Raw genomic sequence first — 19,482 nt, forward strand, 5'->3', positions numbered from 1 at the left:
GAGCTGTTTGCATATTTTGAAAATTAAGCCCTTGTCAATCACATTGTTTGCAAATATTTTCTCCCGTGCTGTAGTTTATCTTTTTTTAAATGGTTTCCTTGGCCGTGCAAAAGCTTATAAGTTTGATTAGATCCCATTGGCTTATTTTTGCTTTCATTTCTATTGCTTTTGAGAGACTGATATAAAAAATATTGCTACTATTTATGTCAGAGAATGTTTTGCCTATGTTTTTTTCTAGAAGTTTCATGATGTCTCATCTTATAATTTAGTTTTTTTTTTTTTATTGGCTGCATTGGGTCTTAGTTGCAGTATGTTGAGTCTTTGTTGTGTTATGCAGAATCTTAAGTTGGGGTGCATGGACTCTCTAGTTGTAGTGTGTGGGCTTGATTGTCCTGCAGAATATAGGACATTCCCTGACCAGGGATTGAACCCAAGTCCCCTGCATTGCAAGGCAGATACTTAACCACTGGAAAACCTCTTAAAGTTGTGGTTGGATTAAATAAGATAATGTTGGGTTGGCCAAAAAGTTAGTTTGGGTTTTTCTGTAAGATGCTATAGAAAAACACAAGTGAACTTTTTTGCCAACTCAAAATGTAAAATGCTCTGGCCTTGGAGAAAGTCTTATCCTTGTCAGATACAGATTCAAATCTCTATATTGAACACTTGACTCATTTCCACTCTGCTACATTATGACTAGGTTGAGTGTAGGTTCTTTGTCATCTCCAAAGTACAATGAATTGCTCTATTTCCTTAGAGAGTGACTGTTTTCTCTCTCAAAGCCCTATGTCTTCATAATTTGGACCAGGAATACTTGCCAGCAGGATAAAGGCTCACAGGAGATCCTGTTCTTTATGGACAACTGAAGTTGATAATTCTGCTTTTCACATATGAAAATTTAGATTCAGACTAAGCTGAGATATATTAATGTGGCTGCTATGTTTATTGGAATAGATTATTATTGCTTATAAATGTATAATAATCCCATGAATTAAGTACTAATATCCTCATTTTGCTGATAAGGAAATAGAAGGTCACATACATTAGGTAACCTGACCAAGGTGACACGGTTGATAAGGAGAAGGTAAATAGTCTAGGGTAGTGTAAGGAGGATGGGCTATGGAGTCAGACAAATCTAAATTAGAATCTGGGAATTGCCATTTACTATATCTTGATCTTTGGTCCAGGGACTAAATTCTTTGAATCTCAGTTTCCTCACCTGTAAAGGGGAGATTATAATACTATTGACCTCACCTGAATGTTGTGAGGTTGAAACGAGAGAGTACATGTAAAGCGGAGTGCCTGGCACATGCTAAGTGCTCCATAAGTCTTTAGGCACTGCTTGGTAAGTGCCCTGGGAACCCAGAGCCCATAGAGCTCACCCACAGTACTGCCTTAGGGGAAATCTGAATCATCATCAAACTCCTTTAGAACACTTCACTGGGCAGTCAAACTTTGGCCTGACAATTTTCTGGGCTATGATTCAAGATAAGAGTCCCAGAAAGGAAATGGAGCAGCACAGTGCAGACCACCCACACCCTGCCCAACACAGCTGTTTGGACCAGGACCGGGAATCTGACCCAAAGGCAAGCAACCAACAGCCTGTAAATGTTGCCTGGCTTCTAAAAAATGAGTTGGACAAATCAATATTTCTCTCTCAGGGATTCAAGTTGGAAAACATGAAGTGATTGAGGCCATTAACAGCAATAAAAATTATAACTAAAGAGAGAGGTCATGAGGTTAAGGGTAAGTGTAGGAGAAAATGGAGCCTTGGCTGTGACAAACTAAAGTGATGAGGAAGCAGAAAATACAAGTAAAGAGAAGCTATGAAGTTGAAAAAGGTATGTCTATTCAACAAATCTTTCTAGAGTTCCTTCTATGAACTAGGCACTGTGTAAGCTCTGAGTACACAAAAGTGAGGTAAAAAGCAATTTTTTACCAACCAGACACAGCCTCTGCCTTCACAGCATTTAATTTTAGTAGGGAAGAGAGAGAAAACAAAATAAAACAAAACTTGTTTATTTACAAATAAATAATTAATTACAAATTGTTTTAAGGGCTAAAAGAAAACAAGAATGGGGCTTCAATAGAACATACCAGGAAAGGAGCTGTTTAAGAAATATCATGGTGAGGGAAATTCTCTCAGGACAGATCATTCAAGTGAGGTCTGTAGAATGAGAAGGAGCCAGAGAGAAGAGTGTTTGAGGCAGAGGATGTGTAATGCCTGTTGGTAAGAAAGGGCTTACGATCAAGGAAGCTGGAAAACAACAAAACAAGTCAGGTTGCTGGAGGGAAGTGAAGGAAAGGGAAGCAGCCTGAGATGAGTTTGGAGGGGTAAGCAGGAAGCATGGCACAGGATCAGCGGACCTTGGAATGGAGTTGGGTATTTAGTCCCTGTGTAGAGAGAAGCCATGAAAGTATTTGAGGCTGGGTAGTAACATGATCCAGTATAATGTGGTAGATAAGCATGAAGGCCGGAGATTCAGTCTGAGTCCAAGCCTGCTGCTGCTGCTGCTGCTAAGTCGCTTCAGTCATGTCCAACTCTGTGTGACCCCAGAGACGGCAGCCCACCAGGCTTCCCCGCCCCTGGGATTCTCCAGGCAAGAACACTGGAGTGGGTTGCCATTTCCTTCTCCAATGCATGAAAGTGAAAAGTGAAAGTGAAGTCGTTCAGTCGTGCCCGACTCTTAGCAACCCCATGGACTGTAGCTTACCAGGCTCCTCTGTCCATGGGATTTTCCAGGCAAGAGTACTGGAGTGGGGTGCCATTGCCTTCTCCAGAGTCCAAGCCTAAGTTCTACCATTTACCAGCTGTGTGACCTTAGGCAATTAACCTCTCTGGGCTCCAGTTTCCTTTCCTATGGAATTGAGGTAAATCGGTTCTTATCTCATAGAATGGTTGTAAGGACTAAACATATATAAAGTGTTTACAGCACTTCCTGGCACTTAAGAAACACCTAATAAATGTAAGCTTGTACTATTATTTTCTTTTCAAAAACGTCATCAGTTCAGTTCAGTTCAGTCACTCAGTCGTGTCCGACTCTTTGCGACCCCATGAATCGCAGCACGCCAGGCCTCCCTGTCCATCACCAACTCCTGGAGTTTACCCAGACTCAAGTCCATTGAGTCGGTGATGTCATCCAGCCATCACATCCTCCACCGTCCCCCTCTCCTCCTGCCCCCAATCTCTCCCAGCATCAGGGTCTTTTCCAGTGAGTCAACTCTTCACATAAGGTGGCCAAAGTATTGGAGTTTCACTTCAGCATCAGTCCTTCCAATGAACACCCAGGACTGATCTCCTTTAGGATGGACTGGTTGGATCTCCTTGCAGTCCAAGGGAATCTCAAGAGTCTTCTCCAACACCATGGTTCAAAAACATCAATTCTTTGGCGCTCAGCTTTCTTCACAGTCCAACTCTCACATCCATACATGACCACTGGGAAAACCATAGCCTTGACTAGACAGACCTTTGTTGGCAAAGTAATGTCTCTGCTTTTTAATATGCTGTCTAGGTTGGTCATAACTTTTCTTCCAAGGAGTAAGCGTCTTTTAATTTCATGGATGCAATCACCATCTGCAATGATTTTGGAGCCCCCCAAAATAAAGTCTGACACTGTTTCCACTGTTTCCCCATCTATCTACCATGAAGTGATGGGACCAGATGCCATGATCTTAGTTTTCTGAATGTTGAGCATTAAGCCAACTTTTTCACTCTCCTCTTTCACTTTCATCAAGAAGCTTTTTAGTTCCTCTTCACTTTCTGCCATAAGGGTGGTGTCATCTGCATATCTGAGGTTATTGATATTTCTCCCGGCAATCTTGATTCCAGCTTGTGCTTCTTCCAGTCCAGCGTTTCTCATGATGTACTCTGCATATAAGTTAAATAAGCAGGATGACAATACACAGCCTTGACGTACTCCTTTTCCTATTTGGAACCAGTCTGTTGTTCCATGTCCAGTTCTAACTGTTGCTTCCTGGCTTGCAAATAGGTTTCTCAAGAGGCAGGTCAGGTGGTCTGGTATTCCCATCTCTTAAAGAATTTTCCACGGTTTGTTGTGATCCACACAGTCAAAGGCTTTGGCATAGTCAAGAAAGCAGAAATAGATGTTTTTCTGGAACTCTCTTGCCTTTTCAATGATCCAGTGGATGTTGGCAATTTGATCTCTGGTTCCTCCTTTTCTAAAACCAGCTTGAACATTTGGAAGTTCACGGTTCACGTATTGCTGAAGCCTGGCTTGGAGAATTTTGAGCATTACTTTACTAGTGTGTGAGATGAGTGCAATTGTGTGGTAGTTTGAGCATTCCTTGGCATTGCCTTTCTTTGGGATTGGAATGAAAACTGACCTTTTCCAGTCCTGCGGCCACTGCTGAGTTTTCCAAATTTGCTGGCATATTGAGTGCAGCACTTTCACAGCATCATCTTTCAGGATTTGAAATAGCTCAACTGCAATTTCATCACCTCCACCAGCTTTGTTCGTAGTGATGCTTTCTAAGGCCCACTTGACTTCACATTCCAGGATGTCTGGCTCTAGGTGAGTGATTACACCATCATGATTATCTGGGTTGTGAAAAACATCATCAGATCAGATCAGATCAGTCGCTCAGTCGTGTCCGACTCTTTGCGACCCCATGAATCGCAGCATGCCAGGCCTCCCTGTCCATCACCAACTCCCAGAGTTCACTGAGACTCACGTCCATCAAGTCAGTGATGCCATCCAGCCATCTCATCCTCTGTCGTCCCCTTCTCCTCTTGCCCCCAATCCCTCCCAGCATCAGAGTCTTTTCCAATGAGTCAACTCTTCACATGAGGTGACCAAAGTACTGGAGTTTCAGCTTTAGCATCATTCCTTCCAAAGAAATCCCAGGGCTGATCTCCAGTAGATATAATGGTCATCTGAGTTAAATTCACCCATTCCAGTCCATTTCAGTTCGCTGATTCCTAGAATGTCGACATTCACTCTTCCCATCTCTTGTTTGACCACTTTCAATTTGCCTTGATTCATGGACCTGACATTCCAGGTTCCTATGCAATAATGCTCTTTACAGCATCAGACCTTGCTTCTATCACCAGTCACATCCACAGCTGGGTATTCTTTTTGCTTTGGCTCCATCCCTTCATTCTGGAGTTATTTCTCCACTGATCTCCAATAGCATATTGGGCACCTACTGACCTGGGGAGTTTCTCTTTCAGTATCCTATCATTTTGCCTTTTCATACTGGTTGAAAAACGTCATGGTAGCTACTAAATCGGAGAAGGCAATGGCACCCTACTCCAGTACTCTTGCCTGGAGAATCCCATGGACAGAGGAGCCTGGTAGGCTGCAGTCCATGGGCTCTTGAAGAGTCGGACACGACTGAGCAATTTCTCTTTCATTTTTAACTTTCATTCATTGGAGAAGGAAATGGCAACCCACTCCAGTGTTCTTGCCTGGAGAATCCCAGGGATGGGGGAGCCTGGTAGGCTGCCGTCTATGGGGTCACACAGAGTCAGACACGACTGAAGTGACTTAGCAGCAGCAGCAGCTACTAAATGGAGAATGAATGTGTGGGGGACAAAAGAGAGGCCAATTATGAGATAGTTGAAGAGTCCAAGTGAGAGATGAGTGAAGTGGTTGAAGTAGAGAAAGAAAAATGGACGAATTCAACATATTTTTGGAGGTAAAATTTTCATATATTGTAGATAGCTTGGACACTGTGGTTGAGGAAAATAAAGAAATCAGAATGACTCCTAAGTTTCTGGCTAGAGCAGCCAACAGATGGAAGTGATATCTGCTGAAAGGGAGGAGCCTGGGGGAAGCAGGTTTGGCCAGGAAATGAGGAGTTCTATTTTAGACTTGTTAAACTGAAGATGTCAGTGAGATATCCAAGTAGGTGTCAATTAGGCAGTTGGTTATAAGCTTGGAGACCAGGAGAGAGGTCTGGGATGAAAATATGAATTTAGAAGTCATTAGCATAATCAGCATTTGAAGGTTTAGTAACGACTGAGATCAGCTAGGGAGAGAGAACACAGAGGGAAGTGAAGGGAGCCAAGAGGACTGAAGGGTAACACATTTTATTTAGGGTGGTTGAATAGACAACGGGAATGAGGAGAGGCCTATGGAATGAAAGGAAAGCCAGAAGAGTAGGATAACAAAAAGCAAGAGAAGAGACTGTTTCAAGAATATTGGAGAGGTTTACTTAGAGTGTGGAACGTCCACTAAGATGAGAACAGAAAAATATTAGTCACTGATGACTTTGACGAGAGCAGTTTCAGTGAAGGATGTGTGTGTGGGTGAAGGGGGGCACACTTCAATAGCATCAAATAGGTTGAAAAATAAATTGGAGGTGTTCCTGCTTTGATAGCATGTATAGTAAGACTGGAACAATACAGAGAAAATTGGTATAACTCCTACATTCAAATGACACACAAATTCGTGAAGTGTTCTGTGTTTGGATTTGACTTTTGGACAGTGTCAGCTTTCACATATTCAAAAAAGCAAATTGAATCCACAAGGATGAAAGGGATCCTAAAACTGAACATAAACAGATAGAAATAAACTTAACTATATTTAAATAAGTAAAATAACCACTCCGAGGGAAAATAAAAAACTAATCCAGATAACTTTTGAACATAGTATTTTGACTATATTCCTTTAGTACAAAAACAAAACTGCAGACAAATATTGAGCCATATTTAATAGATTGTTGGGGTTTTTTCTTTAGTGGAACAAATATAGCAATTCTGAAACTATTGGTGTGTATCATAACACTGAACAAATGAAAAAAAAGACATCAGTGCTGTTGAGAGCCAGAGTTCTTAACTGTGGGAAAAGGGAGGTGCAATTAGGAATGGGAGAAAGAACCCTGTGGTGTTGAACTGGAGTTAGAGGTACCCAGTACTGAATTCATGATTCAAAATAGTTGAACTATTTTAGGTTGCCTTTCCTCCTTGGCTCTGTTAACTTAGAGGGCCTAGAAGAAATTACTCCCCAGTAGCAATGGATACATCTGGTGCCCAGGTCTTGGCTTCTAAATACCATTCCCCACTAAAAGCAGTGCTCTTTCAGAGAGAGGGATGATTTCCAAGGCTAGACAGGGAAAATACAAGATGAATGTGGAACACTGTACTGTATTATACCAGAAAGCTGCTGCTGCTGCTAAGTTGCTTCAGTCGTGTCTGACTCTGTGCGACCCCATAGACAGCAGCCCACCAGGCTCCCCAGCCCCTGGGATTCTCCAGGCAAGAACACTGGAGTGGGTTGCCATTTCCTTCTCCAATGCATGAAAGTGAAAAGTGAAAGTGAAGTCACTCAGTCGTGTCTGACCCTCAGCGACCCCATGGACTGAAGCCTACCAGGCTCCTCCATCCATGGGATTTTCCAGTCAAGAGTACTGGAGTGGGGTGCCATTGCAGGAAAAGCTAAAAAGCAAAAAAATGAGCATGTGTCAAAAAGACACAGAAGCTAGCTTAAAGGGGGTCTCAACAGCCAAATCTAGGACAAGTTGAACAATAAAATGAACAATGACAATAATGGATTAAATAAAATAACAATAACTTATTAAATAAAATAAGAATTGATGAAGTTTTTTTTTAACTAATCATAATATATAAATAAATAAGAGATAAGGGAAAGATCTTGCTTACAGTAGAATGCTAACTGAAAAAATGAAGATGAACTAATGGAGTTATAGAATCTTTTTTTTTTTTTTTTTTTTTGCTGAGTAGTTTGTGGATCTTAGTTCCCTGGCCCAGGACAATGAAAGCATGTAGTTCTTACCACTGGACCACCAGGGAATTCCCTAGAATCACCATTTTGCAACTATCACAGTAATTGATTCAGGCAAGAATTATCAGTGAGTGTTGAAACCTCTGGCACAAGTTTTGAAGAGGAACAAGATATTTACACAGTCTCAGAGATGTTGTTCAGTCACTTAGTTGTGTTCGACTATTTTCAACCCCATGCCAGCCTTCCCTGTCCTTCACTATCTCCCGGAGTTTGCTTAAACTCACGTCCATTGAGTTAGTGATGCCATCCAACCATCTCATCCTCTATCACCCACTTCTCCTCCTGCCTTCTATCTTTCCCAGCATTAGGGTCTTTTCCAATGAGTTGGGTCTTCACATCAGGTGGCCAAAGTACTGGAGCTTTAGCTTCAGCATCAATCCTTCCAATGAATATTCAGGGTTGATTTCCTTTAGGATTGACTGGTTTGATCTCCCTGCAGTCCAAGGGACTCTCAAGGGTTTTCTCCAGCACCACAATTTGAAAGCATCAATTCGTCGACAGCCTTCTTTATGGTCCCGCTCTCACATCCAACTTGAGTACCGGAAAAACCATAGCTTTGACTACAGGGATCTTTGTCGGCAAAATGATGTCTCTGCTTTTTTAATACGCTATTTAGGCTTGTCATAGCTTTTCCCCCTAGGAGCAAGCATCTTTTAATTTTGTGACTGCAGTCACCATCTGCAGTGATTTTAAAGCCCAAGAAAATAAAAGCTGCCACAGTTTCCACTTTTTTCCCATTTATTTACTATGAAGTGATGGGACCAGATGCCATGATCTTAGTCTCAGAGTACCTCTCCACAGATTACTCATTATTTATGTAGGAAAAAAATTGCTAACTTTACAGTGAAGACCTAGCAGATACCACTGATCAAAATGAATATCATCAATAATGGGATGAGGTAGCACCATATTTCTCCTCATGTGACACACTAAGCACACAGCATCCTACAAGCAGCATTCCTGCCCACTCCAAAAAGAAGAAAAATATAAATCTCATCATAAGGAAATAGGACACAAACCCAGAGAGAGGGAAATTCTACAAAAGAGTGGCCTATACTTAAAAAAAAGTCAGTATCATGAATAGCAATCTATTTTAGGTTAAAAGAAACTAAAGACTCATGAGAGTTAAACACAGTACATGATTAGGGATCAAGACTGGATCAGAACCTGTATTGGAGGGATGACTGCTAGATAGGATATTACTGGGCCAGTAAGTTAACTTTGAATGTGAACTATAAATAAGGATTATATCAGTGTTAAATTTCCTGAATTTAACCATCATACTGGGGTTGGGAGTAGGGAGAAAGGTATGTAGGTATGTGAGATAATGACCTTGTTCTTCGAAAATACACACTAAAGTATTTAGAATGTTAGGTATGAAGGCTACAATTAAAATGGTTCAGAACTCCCCCCTCTATATATAGAACGTATTCTATATAGTTACGTGTGCATGTGTACACATAAACACACAGACAGATAAAGAGACTGGCAAAAGACTAACTCTTGGTGTCCCTGGATGAAAAGTATATGCGAATTCTTTTCAGCTCTTCTGAACGTTTGGAATTACTTTCGAGTGAAAAGTTTAAAAATAAGTTGGAGATGATTAAGTAGAAAAAGTATATAGATAACTCTTTTGAGAAATTTGGCTGTAAAGGGGAGTAGAGAAATAGACCTAGAGAGTCAGGGTTTTAAAATATCTCTTCTAAGACAGGAGAAACTAGAATAGGTTTGCATGATGATGAGAACAATGATGGGCCTCAGCTTCTCCTTTTTAAGAGGAGAGATCTGATTAGATCCTTTCCTTAGGCCCTCTAAGACTCCCCTACCTTTAGATAATGTGAGCTCCTCTGAAAATTCATTTTATTGCTTAAACTTCAACCAGGAAAAGGCATTTGGGCCACCACTGGAGGGCAGTACAAAATGATGCTGCGTGTCATTCTGGTGGTTTTTATTGTTTTCAGCTGCTGGAACAAAACAAAGCCTTTTACATGATTTTCTCTCAAATGTGTTACATGAAGAAAAACACTACACAATTCATAACAGTAGCTTGGCAGGCAGAGCAAAGGGGTGAGAGGATCCCATGCTTGGAAAAATGCCTGCCACATAAGTTTAATAGTGAATAAATGATAACAGAAAAATCGGAGCATGTCAGAGATGGAAGGGACCCTAGAGAAGGCTGACTGCAACCTCCTTTTTAAAGACAGTGCCTTGGGTCCAGAAGAGAGGAGGGACTTGGCCAAAGTTACAATGACAGATAGAGAAGGTAATAGTTTCAACACTTAACTGGTTAGTCTGTGAAGACAGAAATTGTGGTTTTCTTCAAATCATATCATAAATATAGCTTGCAAAGAGACTGACCCCCATCGTTGGTACTGACACTGAGCTCCTAAAAATATTCTGACACTTCAGTTTCGAGGTTGTGCCCCTTTCATCTTCCTAAACTTGGGAAAATATGATTACTTAACCTTCCACTCTACTGAAAAGTGTTAGTTGCTTAGTCATGTCCACCTCTTTGTGACCCCGTGGACTGTTGCTTACCAGGCTCCTCTGTCCATGGAATTCCTAGGTAAGAGTACTGGAGTGGGTAGCTATTTCCTTCTCCAGGGGATCTTCCAGACTCAGGGATCTAACCCAGGTATCCCGCATAGTAGGCAGATTCTTTACTGTCTGAGCCACCAGGGAAGGCCCTTTATCAGCTGCAACCAGTCCTAATGCTCTGGACAGCATAATTCTGATCATATTAAGCCCATTTCAGACCTATAAGCAATCACGTTAGGCCTTCCTACTAACACTGAGGGGTGGATTTGAAGGCTCTTCAAAAGAAAGTGAATGGGCATGTGGCAGTACATTGTTTGGGTAGAAACAGCAGTATCAATGCAGTTGAGGGGAAGTGATCTTAAAAGGACAAACAGAAAATCCTGGTGAAATGTAAAAACTCTAAATATGACCTGTGTATATAATGGTGAAGAAAGACTTTAGACTGATCAATATACAGAAACCAATATGACTTCATACCATGCTATAAGTGGACTCAACTACATAGAAGGGCCCCTAAGCTCACATTTACCTACAGAAAACATTCAGGCATTAGCTTGCCATTTCAAAGATCTCCTAAACTGGCCCCAGTCTTATATTTTGCCATAGCTCTCATGTCATGCTCCAACCAGTTTCCTGAACACTTGCTGCAGTGGTACAACTGCTATGATGTATTAGGCTACGCTCTGCACTTGCTCAATTTTGAGGCTCATCTCAAATGACACTTTTCTTTGCATGCATTCCTTTATCTGACCCTCACACTTACTTGAAATTCTTTTTGGCTACAGCTATTGAATGCAACTGTCGTTAGCATTCATTTCATTCTGCCTTGTCTTCCCCACTTCATAGTGAGCACTTTGATGTCTTACTGTACTATTATTTCGGGGATTGTTTCTATTTATTAATAATCTACCAATAATCTTTCTTATCCTTGTACCTCTCCAGTCTTTCCAACTCACTCATTCCAACAGATTTTTGGATCCCCACCTTGGCCCTACAATCCAATGATTCTAACACCTATTCACCATTTCTTACCTATTTCATGTCCTCTCAGTTCTCTTTTTATCCAGTTCAATTGCAAGGCCCAATGTTATTATCACTCCCTTGATATGTCTGAGTACCTCCCGTCTCCTCTTACTTTGTTATTTTGCCTTACAAAATTCCTATCCTGGACAATCTAACTCTTCACTTACTCTCCACCTTTGGGAAAGTGGATGAAGAAAAACTTACAACTACATCAATTAGACTTTTAAAATTCATTTACACTAACCTCAAGTGGGCCGCTAGTGCTACCTGGGAATCATTTTATTTTAAAAGTCAATCCACATGATATAAATCACAGCAAGATCCTCTATGACTCACCTCCTGCTGCTGCTGCTGCTGCTAAGTCACTTCAGTCGTGTCCAACTCTGTGCGACCCCATAGACGGCAGCCCACCAGGCTCCCCCATCCCTGGGATTCTCCAGACAAGAACACTGGAGTGGGTTGCCATTTCCTTCTCCAATGCATCAAAGTGAAAAGTGAAAGTGAAGTCGCTCAGTTGTGTCTGACTCTTCACGACCCCATGGACTTCAGCCCCCCAGGCTCCTCCATCCATGGGATTTTCCAGGCAAGAGTACGGGAGTAGGGTACCATTGCCTTCTCCGGACCCACCTCCTAGAGTAATGCAAATAGAAACAAAAATAATCAAGTGGGACCTAATTAAACTTACAAACTTTCACACAGCAAACTATAAACAAGGTGAGACTGCAATCCTCAGAATGGGAGAAAATAATAGCAAATGAAACAACTGACAAAGGATTAATCTCCAAAATATACAAGCAGCTCATGAAACTCAATACCAGAAAAACAAATAACCCAATCAAAAAGTGGGCAGAAGACCTAAACAGACATTTCTTCAAAGAAGACATACAGATGGCTAATAAACACATGAAAAGATGCTCATTACCAGAGAAATGCAAATCAAAACTATAATGAGATATCACCTCACACCAGTCAGAATGGACATCATCAAAAATAAATAAATAAATGCTGGAGAGGGTGTGGGGAGAAAAGAGAACCCTCGCACTGTTGGTGGGAACATAAACTGATACAGCCACTATGGAGGACAGTATGGAGATACCTTAAAAAACTAAGAATAACACTACCATATGACCCAGTAATCCCACTACTGGGCATATGTCCTGAGGAAACCATAACTGAAAAAGATAAAAGTACCCTAGTGTGCATTCATCAGTATTTACAATAGCTAGGACATGGAAGCAACCTAGATGTCCATTGACTGACATAGATGGATAAAGAAGCTGGTATATATATACAACGGAATATTACTCAGCCATTAAAAGGAACACATTTGAGTCAGTTCTAATGAGATGGATGAACCTAGAGCCTATTATACAGAGTGAAGTAAGTCAGAAAGAGAAAAACAAGTATCGTATATTAACACATCTATATGGAATCTAGAAAGATTTGAACCGATTGCAGGGCAGCAGTGGAGATGCAGACATAGAGAACAGACTTGCAGACACAGGGCGGGAAGGAGAGGGTGGGACAAGTGGAGCGAGTAGCGTGGAAACATACATCCTGTCATATGTAAGATAGGCAGTGGGAATTTGCTGTATGACTCAGAGCTCAAACAGGTGCTCTGTGACAACAGTGCTCCATGATGGAGCAGGAGGTGGGAGGGAGGTTTAAGAGGGAGGCGATGTATGTATACTTATGGCTGATTCATATTGATGTATGGCAGAAACCAACATAATATTGCAAAGCAATTTTTCTTCAATTAAATAAATAAAAGTTCATCCACTTTCTCTAAAGATTATTTCATACATTTTCTCTCCACAAACTTTGACACCTTCCTCTTTCTTTTCCCTCTAACCAAATAGCTCACCCACCTGCATCTATGCCCACATACTCCGTCCTCCCTTCAGTACTCGAAATGCCAATCCTTTCCCCTATGTTCTTGCAACCCTGTCTCTTACCTATATAACCAATACTTCACTTTCCAAAGGATCAACCCATCAGCTTAAAAAAGTGTTATGTCTCACTTTAAGAAGTCTCTCTTAACTTCATATCCCCTTCTAGCTACCACACTATTTCTCTGCTCTCCATTTCAACTAAACTTCTCTAAAGGATTATTAGTATTCCTTGACACCAAGCCCTCTCCTTTCATTCTCTCTTGAACCCTCTTTAATCAGGCTTTATCCCTTTCCTTAACTGGAACTCTTCTTACCAAGGGCACCAAAGACCTCTGTGTTGATAAATCTGGAGGTTAATCTGGAGCCTCATCTAACTAGCTCTAGAATCCGGTTTGACACATCTGCTCACTCTTTCCTTCCTCATTTCTTCATAAAACACTTTTCTTGATTTGGCTCCAGTGTAGACACCATACTCGCCTGGTTTTGCTCTAAGCACACTGCTGCTCCTTTTCAGTCTCCTTTGCTAATTCTTCACTTTCCTGTTCTGTAACACTGGAGTGACCCAGGGTTCAGTAGTTGCACTTTGTGAATTTGTAGACATTTATTGTACAGATAGTCTCACTCAATCTCATGTCTTTAAATGCCACTGTATGCTAAGGAATATTCACTGGAAGGACTGATGCTGAAGCTGAAGCTCCAGTATTTTGGTTATCTCATGTGAACAGACAACTCATTGGAAAAGTCCCTGATGCTTGGAAAGATCGAGGGCAGAAGAGGGTGTCAGAGGATGAGATGGCTGGACAGCATCACTGATGCAATGAACATGAAATTGGGCAGACTCCAGGAGATGGTAAAGGACGGGGAGGCCTGGCATGCTGAAGTCCATGGGGTTGCAAAGAGTCAGACATGACTTGTGTGACTGAACAACAGCAGCATGCTAATGACATCCAAATTTATATCTCTAACTCAAACTTCTCCCCTGAACTCCAGACTCTTAATCCAATTTCATCTTTGACATTTCAACTTGTATGTCTAGAAGGTATCTTAAACCAATTCCAAGACCAAATTCCTTATGTTTTCCCCAAATTGGTTTCTTCCACCATCTTCCCTATCTCAGTAAAAGGCAATTCCTTTGCTCCAGATGCTCAGGCAAAAACCTGACATCATCTTTGACTCTTTTCTTCTTCTCATACCTCACAGTTAATTCTTTAGCAAATCCAGTGAGGCCTACCTTCATGGGCTTCCCATGTAGTTCAGCTGGTAAAGAATCCCCCTACAATGCAGGAGACCCTGGTTCGATTCCTCGGTCGGGAAGATCCACTGGAGAAGGAATAGGCTACCCACTCCAGTATTCTCGGGCTTCCCTTGTGGCTCAGCTGGTAAAGAGTCTGCCTGCAATGCGGGACACCTGGGAGACTTGGGTTGGGAAGATCCCCTGGAGAAGGGAAAGGCTATCCACTCCAGTATTCTGGCCTGGAGAATTCCACGGACTGTATAGTCCATGGGGTCGCAAGGAGTCAGATGCGACTTTCACTTTTACTTTCTACCTTCAAAATATATACATATCTGACTACGTACCATCTCTTTCCCCAGTGCTACGACCCTGCCCCAATCATCACCTGGATTATTGCAACAATCTCACATTTTTTTTAACCAATTTCTCTCTTGTTTATCTATGAACTGTTTCCCACAGTAGTCCAAATAATCTTTTTTAAACCTAAGCTATATCACATTCTTCCTCTGCTCAAAATTCTCCATCTCATTCAGAGTAAAAGGCAAAGTCTTTAAAATGACCATATCCTACTTGATACGGGACACCGTAACCTCTCGGACTTCCTCTGTTGCTCTGCTCCAGCTACATTGCCTTCCTTGATGTTTCTCAAACCATCAGGCATACCCCTGCCTTGTATCTGCTGTTTTTTTTTTTTTACCTTGATTGCTACCAATTCTAGATATACTCTTGGTCACTCTCTTAACTTTAAGTCTTTTCTCAAATGTTTACTTATTTGTGAGGATTTTTCTGACCACCCTTAGACTCTCAACCTCTCCCCCTTCTCATATAGACTCCCATCTGTTGTTCTTCCTTCCCTAATATATTTTTCTCCTTATCTACATATGATTATATAGGTATAAATGTATATAATCATGTGTATACATATATATGATACAATGTATACATATATGTGATTGTATATATGTATATAAGTATATAATCATAAGTAGATAAGGAGAAAAATATATGATTTATGAATTATAAATATATTTTCCCTAATATACTTAGAATATATATAATTAGACACTGTTACTTATAATTATATGTATTATTATAAATATGAGTATTTATTATATTTATTATATGTTGTTGCTGTTCAGTACCTCAGTAGTGTCCAACTCTTTGCGACCCCATGGATTGCAGCACACCAGGCTTCCCTGTCCTTCACCATCTCCCAGAGCCTGCTCAAACTCATGTCCATTGAGTTGGTGATGCCATCCAACCATCTTGTCCTCTGTCATCCTGATCTCCTCCTGCCTTCAATCTTTCCCAGCTTCAAGGTCTTTTTTAATGAATTGGCTCTTTGCATCAGGTGGCCAAAGTACTGGAGCTTCAGCTTCAGCCTCAGGCCTTCCAATGAATATTCAGGTTGATTTCTTTCAGGATTGACTGGTTTGATCTCCTTGTGGTCCGAGGGACTCTCAAAAGTCGCTTCCAACACCACAGTTCAAAAGCATCAATTCTTTGGCGCTCAACTTTCTTTATGGTCCAACCCTCACATCCATACAAGACTACTAAAACCATAGCTATGACTAGCTGGACCTTGTCGGCAAGGTAATGTCTCTGCTTTATAATGTGCTGTCTAGATTTGTCATAGCTTTTCTTCCAAGGAGCAAGTGTCTTTTAATTTCATGGCTGCAGTCATCATCTGCAGTGATTTTGGAGCCCAAGAAAATAAAGTCAGTCACTGTTTCCATTGTTTCCTCCTCTATTCGCCATGAAATGATGGGACTGGATGCCATGATCTTAGTTTTTTGAATGTTGAGTTTTAAGGCAGTTTTTTCACTCTTCTCTTTCATCAAGAGGCTTTTTAGTTCCTCTTCACTTTCTGCCATAAGGGTGGTGTCATCTGCATATCTGAGGTTATTGATATTTCCCCTGGCAATCTTGATTCCAGCTTGTGTTTCATCCAGCCTGGCATTTCACACAATGTACTTGGCATATGCGTTAAATAAGCAGGGTGACAATATACAGTCTTGACATACTCCTTTCCCAATTTTGAACCAGTCTGCTGTTCCATGTCCGGTTCCAACTGTTGCTTCTTGACCTGCATACAGGTTTCTCAGGAAGCAGGTAAGGTGGTCTGATATTACCATCTCTTTAAGTATTTTCCATAGTTTGTTGTAAACCACACAGTCAAAGACTTTAGCATAGTCAATGAAGTAGAAGTAGATGTTTTTCTGGAATTCTCTTGCTATTTCTATGATCTAGAGGAGGTTGGCAGTTTGATCTCTGGTTCCCTGACTTTTCTAAATCCAGCTTGAACATCTGGGAGTTCTCAGTTCAGGTACTGTTGAAGCCTACTGCTTCAGCCAGAGCCCCTATCCCCGCGGCAGGTCACTGCTGTCCCATACTTCCGTAGGAGACACTCAAATACTCAAAGGCAGGTCTGGCTCCGTCTCTTGTGGAAGTCACTGCTTCTTTCCCTGGGTTCTGGGGCACACAATATTTTGTTTGTACCCTCTGAACATCTCTGATGGGTCTGAGATTTGACTTTAAATGTAACAGCACCCCTCGTACCATCTTGTTGGAGGTACTCCTTTGCTCTTAGATAGGGGGTATCTTCTTTTGGTGTGATTCAATATTGTACTGTTGATGGTTGTTCAGCAACTAGTGCGATTTTGGTGTTCATGCAGGAGAAGATGAGCACACATCCTTCTACTTTGCTATTTTAGATCCTTATATTTATTATAGTCTTAGTTGTAAAATATTTATAATTTATGAATATGTATTTTTTATTTGTGTATAATTTTATTTATAGTTTATATAATTTTCACTCTTTCCCCACTGAAATATAAGCTACATGAAGGCAGAGTTTGGTCTGTTTTGTTTACTGTTGGGTCCTCAGCACCTACAACAGTGCCTAGCACATAGTAGACTCAATAACTCTTTTTAAAATAAATGAACAAACCCTCATGATAATCCTACAAGGTAGATTATCAAGGAATTATCATGATAATTCCTACAAGATAGATCTATTTTTATCCCCTCCATTTTATGAATGAGGGAACTGGGGCTCAGATAGACTAATTTAAATGATACAACTCAGAAGTGGCAGAGATGAGGTTGAAATTAAGGTACACTTTCCTTTAAAGACTATAACTTGGTAACTCCCTGCTGTACCAGTGGTTAGGATTCTGTACTTTCACTGCCAACCACACAAGTTCAATCCCTGGTCAGGGCACTAAGATCCTGCAAATCATGTAGTAAGGCCAGTCCAATAAATAAATAAATAAAGCCCACAGCTTTAACCACTGTGGTAAACTGCCTTCTCTATGTCCTTATAATCAATCTTCTTAAGTCTATCACTGCTGCCTCTGCCTCTCTCCAAAAACTTTTACCAGGATCTCTAAAGCTTTCATGACCCCCAACCCTAACTGCTCTATCCTTTACAGAGAGCCAGAGTGACTTTTCTTAGTGTGTATGTGTGTGTGTGTGTACAGTTAAACGGTTTTTTACTCTACTCATAGAGTTGCACAACCATCAGTTCAGTCACTCAGTCATGTCCAACTCTTTGCGACCCCATGAACTGCAGCATATCCGGCTTCCCTGTCCATCACCAACTCCCGGAGCCTACTCAAACTCATGTCCATTACATCGGTGATGCCATCCAACCATCTCATCCTCTGTTGTCCCCTTCTCCTCCCTCCTTCAATCTTTCCCAGCATCAGGGTCTTTTCCAATGAGTTGGTTCTTCGCATTCGGTGGCCAAAGTATCACCATTATCTAATTACAGCACATTTTCATCACCCTAGGAAGAAATCCTGTATCCATTAGCAGTCACTGTCCTTTTCCCCTTCCCCAAGCTCCTGGCAACTGCTAATATGCTTTCTGTCTCCATGGCTTTGCCTTTTCTGGATATTTCAAATAAATGGAGTCTTATGTGTTCTTTTGTATCTGGCTTCTTTCACTAAGTGTAATGTCTTCAAGGTTCATCCATGTTGCAGCATGTATCAGTATTTCATTCTTTTGCATGTGGCTATCCAGCTGCCCCCGGAGAAGGCAATGGCACCCCACTCCAGTACTCTTGCCTGGAAAATCCCATGGATGGAGGAGCCGGGTAGGCTGCAGTCCATGGGGTCGCTAAGAGTCGAACATGGCTGAGCAACTTCCCTTTCACTTTTCACTTGCATGCATTGGAGAAGGAAATGGCAACCCACTCCAGTGTTCTTGTCTGGAGAATCCCAGGGACGGCGGAGCCTGGTGGGCTGCCATCTATGGGGCTGCACAGAGTCGGACACGACTGAAGTGACTTAGCATCCAGTTGTCCCAGTACCATTTGTTGAAAAGATTATTCTTCCCCCTATTTGAATTGTCTTGGCACTCTTGTGGAAAATTCAATGGATCATAAATACATGAGCTTATTTTTGAAGTCCCAATTCTAGTCCAATATATGTCTCTCCTTATGCCAGTACCACATTAACTTGATTATTGTACTTTTGTTGTAAGTTTGAAATCAGAAAGTGAGCCTTCCAACTCTTTTCTTCATTTTCAAGATGGAAATTGAAATTTTCCTTGAAATTCCATAGAATTGTTAGTTTCTTCAAAAATGTTAGGTGGGATTCTGGTAGGAATTACCTTGAATCTATAGATCAGTTTGGGGAGTATTGCCATCTTAGGTTTCCTAATCTGTGAATGTGAGTAGTGTTTCCATTTATTTAGGTTTTCTTTAATTTCTTTCAATGAGGTTTTGTAGTTTTCAATTATAAGTCTTATACTTCTTCTTTGGTTGAATATCAGCTGAAATCTTTGGCTTGCAATATAGAGACAATATTGAAAATAACAAAACCCCCATTGAGCACTGAGAGTGTATAATTACGTTTATATACAGTTAAATGCAAACGTGATGCTACCCTTCTATTTACATACTTTGATTTTCTGGACTGGGGGACAGAGTGGATAGTGTCTCCAGTGTAAGTATGTGCCCTTTTTGGTATCTTTTAATACCAACTATTGCTGTGGTTTGAGACAGTTTCCTCAGATTTTTAAAATT

At 41.1% G+C, this 19,482-nt stretch overlaps 1 protein-coding gene and 1 non-coding gene across 7 annotated transcripts in view; both read left to right on the top strand.

Annotated features, from left to right (window-relative positions):
- EPS15 (epidermal growth factor receptor pathway substrate 15) overlaps positions 1–19,482 on the top strand; it is a 190,932-nt gene that overhangs the window by 22,699 nt on the left and 148,751 nt on the right. The gene's annotated exons all lie outside the window — the stretch shown is intronic.
- On the top strand, positions 6,328–6,430 carry LOC113890590. The gene has a single exon (XR_003510550.1). It is a non-coding gene; the product is annotated as a U6 spliceosomal RNA (small nuclear RNA).

The sequence above is a fragment of the Bos indicus x Bos taurus genome, chromosome 3 (genome assembly GCF_003369695.1).
Source record: "Bos indicus x Bos taurus breed Angus x Brahman F1 hybrid chromosome 3, Bos_hybrid_MaternalHap_v2.0, whole genome shotgun sequence".
Taxonomy (NCBI): Eukaryota; Metazoa; Chordata; class Mammalia; order Artiodactyla; family Bovidae; genus Bos; species Bos indicus x Bos taurus.